General features: G+C 41.1%; 1 protein-coding gene across 1 annotated transcript in view; it reads right to left on the reverse strand.

The window, feature by feature from the left end:
* The window catches only part of LOC116988551 (platelet-activating factor receptor-like), an 11,107-nt gene extending 5,013 nt beyond the window's left edge, over window positions 1-6,094 (reverse strand). The window contains exon 1 of the mRNA XM_033045365.1: window positions 5,844-6,094. The gene's annotated coding sequence lies outside the window, so the exon portion shown is untranslated. The remainder of the gene's footprint in view (window positions 1-5,843) is intronic.
* Window positions 6,095-8,908: the final 2,814 nt, after the last annotated feature.

Consider the following 8,908-nt stretch of genomic DNA (forward strand, 5'->3'; position numbering starts at 1 on the left):
ATAATTTATCAACCAGCAGGTCATTGTGATGTGGGAGGAAACCATATCACCTGGAGGAAACCCATGCAGTCACAGAGAGAACATGCAGACTCTACATAGACCACAGCAGATGTCAGGATTGAACCGGGGTGGTTCGAGCTATAATGCAGCTGCACCATTTGCCACCATGACCTCTTACCTTATGTAGTAATCTTCTATGTGTCACCTTACACAACATTTGCTGGTTTCCATTTTAGTAAACTCATTTGCTAGAACTTCTAATCAAATTTGTCAAACACATTTTCCCTTTAATAAATCCACATTGACATTGATGCATTGCATTTCAAGTTTCTAAATGTCGTGTTATCACTACCTTGATCATGGTTTGCATTCACTTCCTGCTGGAAGAAGTTTTATTAACTGGCCTAAAGCTTCTTGTGTTCTGTTTCCCTCCTTTATTTTTCAAATAGGAGTGTTACATTTATCATTTTCCAATGCACTGGAAACTATCCTGAATTTTGGAAGCTCACAAATAACATCCATTATTACTGCACTAGCTCTTTAATATTTTAGCAGGGAGACCACCAAGCCCAGGGAAAGCATTATCCTCTAGTCTCACACAACTGTGATAGTTTTAAGTTCCTCTATCCCTTTAATACCCTAATCTTCCCCTACAGCTACTTTTTTTTTCCTTTTTATATATTTGTAGAATATATATTTAAGAAAGAATTGCAGATGCTGTAAAAATCGAAGGTGGACAAAAATGCTGGAGAAACTCAGCGGGTGAGGCAGCATCTATGGAGAGAAGGAATAGGCGACGTTTCGTGTTGAGACCCTTCTTCAGAAACAGGCTTGTAATCTTTCATTGAAGTTCAACTACTTAGTTTTATCATTCTTTTTGACCAGTGAAGGATAATGTGAACCATGGTATAATGAATCGTCACTTGTAATGTTTATCCATGGGTAACAGGCATTCTGAACGTCAGTAACACCTGCCGGCTACCACACAGTTTTTTGGTAAATGAAACGTTTATAAGAAATCAATTGTAACAGCCTGATACAGCACAGGACATCCTGTAGAAATCCCCTACGTAAAGTGTGGTTGAATATAACCACGTGATAACATGAGAATGTGCAGAGGCATGATTAGTACGTTTCCAGGTTACAATAAAATAGGTGGAATCGTAGACAGTGAAGATGGGTATCAAGAATTACAGCAGGATCTTGATCAGCTGGGCAAGTTGGGACGAGGAATGGCTATTAGAGTTTAACAGATAAGAGTGAGGTGCAACATTTTGGGAAGTCAAACATTTAGACTGAACTGGAGAGTGTTCTGGAGAGTGCTGCAGGGAGCAGAAGGATCTAGGAGTACAAGCAAAGATACTAGAGCAAGATCAAGAGCAAAGAGCAAGATCTTTGAGTACAAGTACATAGCTCTCAAAAAGTGGCATCGCAGGTCGATAGGGTGGTGAAAAGGCTTTTAGTATGCTGGCTTTCATCAGTAAGGGAACTGACTACAGAAGTTGGGATGGTATGCTACGATTGTACAAGACATCAGTGAGGCCACACTTGGGCTATTATGTTCTATTTCAGTCATTCAGCTACAGGAAAGATACCATTAAGATGGAAAAGGAGCAGAGAAGATTTATGAGGATGTTGACAGAACTCGAGTGTTCCATGGAGAGCAGGAGACAGAGGCGTAATCTTATAGAGGCGTATAAAATCTTGAAGGAATAGATAGTGTGAATGCACAGCATCTTTTTTTTCCAGGGTTGGGAAATCTAAAGGGCATTGGTTAATGATGAAAGGAGAAAAATGTAACAGGAACCCGAGGGGCAACATTTTCATACGGAGGGTAATGGATATATGGAATGAGCTGCCAGAGGTAGTAGTTGTGGCAGGCACACTAACAACATTTAAAAGCCATTTGGACAGATACATGGATAGGATAGGTTTAGAGAGATGTGGGACAACCACAGATAAATGGGACAACCACAGATAAATGGGACTAGCTTAGATGGGGCATCTTGATCATCATGGCTGAGTTGGGCCGAAGGGCCTGTTTGCATCCTGTATGACTATAAGATGCTGAACTTTATGTTTCCACTTTGATCACGCTATATTAACTGAAGTAAAAAACAAATGTTGGGTGTTAGATGTTCGATAAATCCAGACATTCTAGATAATTCTAGAAAATGATTCTAGATATGAAAATAGCAGCTGGAAGAACGGATTCAAGACCAGATGCGATATGACCAAGAAATGAATGGGCCTCGCTTTTGTTTACTAACCAATTAATCATACTTCAATCAGTACACCCTACCTGTGGTTTTTGACAAGAGGTATATCTTGGTAATAGTGGTGGACTTTCTCCACTTTGAAAGCAAGACCTACCACACGCTACAATGATGCGCTACAATGCTGAGAAGTATATTCAACACTCTGCATCTTCCTTTTTGCTCTATCCATTGTACTCGAGTTTGATTTGATTTAATTTATGTACCGTGTACTTGATCTGTTTGGATAGCATGCAAAACAAAGATTTTTACTGTACCTTGATACATGTGACAATAATAAACTTAAACCTAAAGAGCTGGTAAATCAGATACTTAGTCATTTTCATGGTTGACTGCTAGAAACGGGACATGAACACAAGTTGTTGCCTGTTGCCAGTAGCAGAATAGCTGAAAGGCATAATGCATCTATGCGAGCAATTGTGCTGTGGGACACTAAAAGCTAAGCTCAGGACTCGTTTCCTCCATTGACTCAAATGTGTTTGGAGTTGAGATTCCTCTCGAGGAGAAAATAAAATTCTGACCTCTGAATTTAGCCCAGTTCATACCTTCCAATTTCACAGTAATATTGGGAATAGTCTGGAGAATTAACGTGCGCTCTGGACAAATATGCTGCTGGGGATTAACCTGTTTACTGCCAACTTGTTTTTTCCACTATTGGCCATGACACGGGCGGCACGGTGGTGCAGCGGTAGAATTGCTGACTTACTGCGCCAGAGACCCGGGCTTGATCCCGACTACGGATGCTGTCTGTACGGAGCTTATACATTCTCCCCGTGCCCTGCGTGGGTTTTCGCCGAGATCTTCGGTTCCCCCCCACATTGGAATGTGACCTACAGTTTTGTAGGTTAATCGGCTTGGTATAAATGTATAAGTGTAAAATTGTCCCCAGTGTGTGTTAGTGTAGGGAGATCACTGGTCAGTGCAGACTCGGTGGGCCGAAGGGCCTGTTGCTGTGCTGTATCTCTTAAACTAAATTAAAAAATGACCCGAGTATACTCGGGGATGGTACTGAACAGGTTAAAATAGAAACATAGAAACATAGAAAATAGGTGCAGAAGTAGGCCATTCGGCCCTTCAGGCCAGCACCACCATTCAATATGTTCATGGCTGATCATCCAAAATCAGTACCCCGTTCCTGCTTTCTCCCCATATCCCTTGAATCCGTTAGCCCTAAGAGCTAAATCTAAAGAGAATGAAATACGGTTCTGATGAAGAGTTCTGGCCTTGAGACATTAACCGTTTCTCTTTCCACAGATGCTGAGTGGTTACAGCATTTTCCATTTTGATTATGAGAGAAACAGCATATTTAGTTTGACACAAGAACGTAAAAAGAACGTAAAAAGAAAAATATATACCATGATGGTTTTAGTCTCACTGCAGAAAGCCCAGACACCACCTGCTCTACTGCTCATACATAGGAACCGTCTTGTGTAGCTTTGACTTCTCGTTACAGCTCCGAGGTTGCTGAATGACTGACACAATGACAGCTGCAAAGTCTGTGTCACTGCTCAGTAGTTTGAGAGTCAAAATGCATGATCCCCTGGGTTAGTCTGCAAGGCGTCAACTAAATACAGTTGCAAGAATTAGGCCATTCGGACCATCAAGTCTACTCTGCCATTCAATCATGGCTGATCTATCTTTCCCTCCAAACCCCATTCTCCTGCCTTCTACCAAGAACAATACCAACAGTTGCTCCCTCATGCATTTAGCATGGCTAACATAGAATTGGTGCCATTGAATATCTTGCTGCTGATGTGAAGTTAGAAAGAAGTGTAAAAGGCGATCTACTTCATATCATCCAATTTATACGATCATCAGAGGGAAGTTAAAACAACCCCAAGTATTGTATGGGGGGGAAATATAATTGGTGATGTTTGAAGAAATATATTAATTAAGTTGAACAGGTTCAATAAAAAATATTAATTATTATATTTGCCACACAAAAATCTCTAGTGAGCAGTCAATTTGGGAAAATGGTTATGAGCCTGTAAACTGTGAAGGGGACAAAATGAATAGGAAATAACTGCAGATGCTGGTTTAAATTGAAGGTAGACACAAAATGCTGGAGTAACAGCGGGAAAAGCAGCATCTCTGGAGAGAAGGGTCTGAAGAAGTGTTCTCGACCCAAAACGTCACCCATTCCTTCTCTCCAGAGATGCAGCCCGTCCCGCTGAGTTACTCGAGCATTTTGTGTGTAACTGCGAAGGGGAGATTGACCATCACTGTGGGCACAGAATACAATCCTCAGCAACTTTACACTAAGTTCACGCTGCAACCGCTCCTACGTATAAATAATCACAATATCATTTTTCAGATCCATTCTTATTATATGAATTGTCATTAAACTAATCCAACTTCTAATCACTTCTCCACAAAAACAAATCAATTGTAAAACATTCGACAAGGACATACTTGAGCTCTGACGTGAAAAGTATCTAGTATACACAATGAACAGAACAGACAGCCAATACAAAGACAGGGAGGGAACTTTAAACAGGTTCCATATTTGGCCAACATACACGCTGTCGAATAAAATACAACACAGCACAAGCATTCACTATTCATTAATTGAATAATTGCGGGGGAAAAAACAATAATGCAATCTAAACTACAGAAAGGTCTCACTGAAAGCCATTTCAATTTGTGTCTGCATAATATGAATTACAGAAACATTGTTCCTCACTCCAAGGCACAAATTATAGATTTATGACCCTTTCCCCTCACAACATGCTTTCAATTTCAATAAGGAAGACAGGGAATCGCCGAACCAGAGAAATCTGGTTGATCAAGCCTGAAGGCAAAAACATACGATGCCTCGATCCAATTTACTCTCATTGTCTAAGCTGACAGAATCACAACAGCATTGGTGGGACGGGAGCTGAGCCTACCTGACCTCCCCATTGCCAAACACTTTAATTCTCCTTCCGATTCCCACACTGTCTTTCTGTCCTAGGTCTCCTCCATTGTCAGAGTGAGGCTAAACACAAATTGGAGGAACAGCATCTCATATTTTACTTGGGCAGCTTTCAGCCCAGTGGTATGAATATTGATTTCTCTAACGTCAAGTAACCCCAACATTCCCTCTCTCTCTATCCCACCCCCACCCAAGTCACACCAGCTTCTCGTTTTCACCCAACAAATAGCTAACAATGGCCTGCTTCCTTTATCACCATTACTCTTTTGCATATCTCTCATTCATTGTTCTTTATCTCTCTACATCATCGTCTGTATATCTCTCACTTCCCTTATCCCTAACTAGTCTGAAGAAGGGTCGCGACCCAAAACATCACCCATCCCTTCTCCCCAGAGATGCTGCCTGTCCCGCTGAGTTACCCCAGCTTTTTGTGTCTATCTTTGATGAGACTGTTTTGTCATATGAGTCATCCCCTGTTTCAGTTAGGACTTGGGACTTAACATTAAAGAAAGGCACAGAAAATAACAGGCAGCCAATACTACTGCAAAGCAAAAGATAGCTGAAAATCATTTTTGTATTATCAAGATTTAAACGTAAACTCCTTCAAGCGTCTTTACATTTCCGAATACAGAAAGTAGAGTTGAAGTACTCACCAGTGTCCCTGAGTCACCAAACAAAGTAGCTGAAGAAGAGGCAAGGCAGCTGAAGAAGGAACGTCACCTACTCCCTTCCTCCAGAGATGCTGTCTGACCAGCTGAGTTACTCCAGCTTTTTTTGTCTATCTAAAGCAACTGATCGACTGTGGATTCAAAACATGCTAAAGTAATTAACTGGAGAGAAATCTAGCAGTAGCATATTCTCATTGCATTTTACACAGTAGCAGTCAGTGAAGTAAATTGTTGATATAAACTGAAAATCTAAACCAAATTGAAATTTCTAGCTCTTTTGACAGTTGTTCCTCAGACACGCCCCTTCACATTCATTGGCCTGTGGTTTGTTTTGAAACGCTGCGGTAGCTCTTACTGTCAGATCTATTTCTTTTTTTTTTTCACCGCTTTAATCACGGGTGCGATTTCTTGTAAATTACTGAATTCTAGCAGATCTTAATGGTTCGGCACTTTGGAGAGATGGTGGAGTTTTTTATATCATTTAATTGTCGGCGGGGCTTTCTGTTTCATATCACTATCAGTGTTTTAATCTAATTTACAGGTTACAGTAAAAGGACATGGTCACATATGTAATCCCAGTAACAATTGAATCTGCAAATAATTCTAATGGTTTATATGGAGTTTATACATTTAAAATAAATTCAATAGTGGCAGGCGAATCCATTGAAGGAAGATAATTGTATATGGGGAAGATTGAATAGAGAACTGAAAATGGTTATTGTCTAAACGTGAGGCATTGCGTTAATGAATTACATAGTCAGCTGTAGTCAGATAATATTTAAATAATAATCAGGGTGGTGAATCTGTGGAATTAATTGCCACAGACAGCTGTGGAGGACAAGATATCGGGTATTTTTAAAGTGGAGATTGATAGGTTCTTGATTAGGGTGGGTGTGAAAGGAAATGGGGGAAGCCAGGAGAATGGGGTTGAGCTTCTCTTGGTTAATGCACAACAAAAGCTTTTCACTGTTCCTCAGCACATGTGAAATAAACTAAACTGCAACTCAGCTTCTGGCCTTATTCCCATGACATACCAACTTCTCCGGATTTCACTAAGTGAGAGCCCTTTAGTTCTGTCCCAGCCATCTACATCACCAACAACATGCTTTCTGACTGTGACCACTTCCTCCATCAGCCCTTCTCTGTGGCCAATCTTCACGTCAGGTCTCTCACCTGGTTCTCAAATATCTTTGGTAGACACAAAATGCTGGAGTAACTCAGCAGGACAGGCAGCATCTCTGCAGAGAAGGGATGGGTGACGTTTTGGGTTTGAGACCCTTCTTCAGACTGAGAGTCAGGGGAGAGGGAGACTAGAGATATGGAATGGTAAGATGTGCAAAAATGACATCAAAGCAGATGATGATCAAGGAAATGTAGAATTGTTCATATCAAGGAAATGTTAAATGATTTCTGATCCACCAGGATAACAGCTTTTGTCTCTGTGCTAATCACACACCATCCTTTCTCTTTGCCACCTCATCTTCAAATAATATGCTACATGAACTGGTTACCAGGGCAATATCAGTTAGATGGAAACAAGAGTTTCTTCCAGGCAAGTTTCAGCAACACTAAATACATATTTTCTTTAGCTCCTGCTTTGGCCAATGTAGTACTGGATATGAAACCTTCAGCCGCCCTAGCTGACAGACACTAGCCAAATGATGCTCATCATCAGTGTTCAATGGACTGGTCTTTCTTCCCCATAGAGCCCATTTCCAGACCTCAGGTACTGTCTGTGTGGAGTCTGTATGTTGACTGCACCATGAAACCCCGTGACTTTATGGGTTTTCTCCGGGTGCTCCGGTTTCCTACGAAAGACGGGTTTGTACGTTATTTGTCCTCTATAAATTAGTTTGCCCCAATGTGTAAGGAATGGATTAAAAAGTGGGATAACATAGAATGAGCGTGAATGGGTGATTAATGGTCAGCATGGACTTGATGGACCAAAAGCTTGTTTCCATGCTGTGTCTCTAAACTAAACTAAACAAAACTAAACACTGCCTATTCAAACCCAACACCTTCCAGATACTGCATTAATCGAGACCTCCACCACCTTCAGAGTTAGGCTGATGAATGCCAGCCTTGCCAACCTCTCTGAGATCCCTCAAGTTCTCAATTTAATCATCAAATCTTGTATTGTTAAAAATCCTTCATCTCTTTCACTGCACGTCCCACTCCTTTTCTGACCTTCAGCAGATCAGCTTCAAAGTTCTTATCGTTAAAATCTCACCACATCTGAGGAACCTGCTTCAGCTAAATGTGCGGCCCATGTCTCCGCTCCTCCAACTGGAAATTCTTTTCCCTCCATCACCAGAAACCAGCCTTCTACTCAGCAAGGTCATTTATCCACAAAACTCTCTGGGAAAAAGTAAATTTGCAAGCAATTGAGTTTGAGGGCAGAAAGCGTTGCCTGGTGGGACAAAAATCTTGTCAGGAAATTCATTTTGAGTGATAATAGAAAAGATAGGTGCCTTTTACCCTCTGGTGATATTTGCAGCTTTTTAAAGAGTGTTTTTGATGCATTGCTCCATTTTGTACTTCTTAAGAGTCAGACCTGTGGAAACAGGCCCTTCAGACCAAATTGCCCATGCCGGCCAACATGACCCATCTACACTAATAACACCTGCTTGCGTTTGGCCCATATCCTTCTAAACCTATCCTACCCATGCTTATTAATGCCAGTTAATTGTTTTAATACATAAAGTAATGTTAGAGGGGGAACTGCCCAATTGACAGATACAGGATGATTAAACAAGGGTAACAGGTTCTCACCTCACTGCCTTTTCACTGCGCTGTGTTAACCAGATCTTTTGAAGAAGATTCGGGAAAAGAGGGCATTGGTAAAAATACAGATTTATTTATTTGTTGGGAATCAGGCATCAAAATAGTGAGGCCTGGATGATGTAAACATGGCCTGCTCCAAGATAGTTCAGTTTAGTTTAGTTTGGTTCAGTTTATTGGCACGTGGACCTGGGTACAGTGAAAAGCTCTTTGTTGCGTGCTATCCAGTCAGCGGAAAGACAATACATGATTACAGGCAAGCCATCCAT

Source organism: Amblyraja radiata, chromosome 27 (assembly GCF_010909765.2).
Source record: "Amblyraja radiata isolate CabotCenter1 chromosome 27, sAmbRad1.1.pri, whole genome shotgun sequence".
NCBI lineage: Eukaryota > Metazoa > Chordata > Chondrichthyes > Rajiformes > Rajidae > Amblyraja > Amblyraja radiata.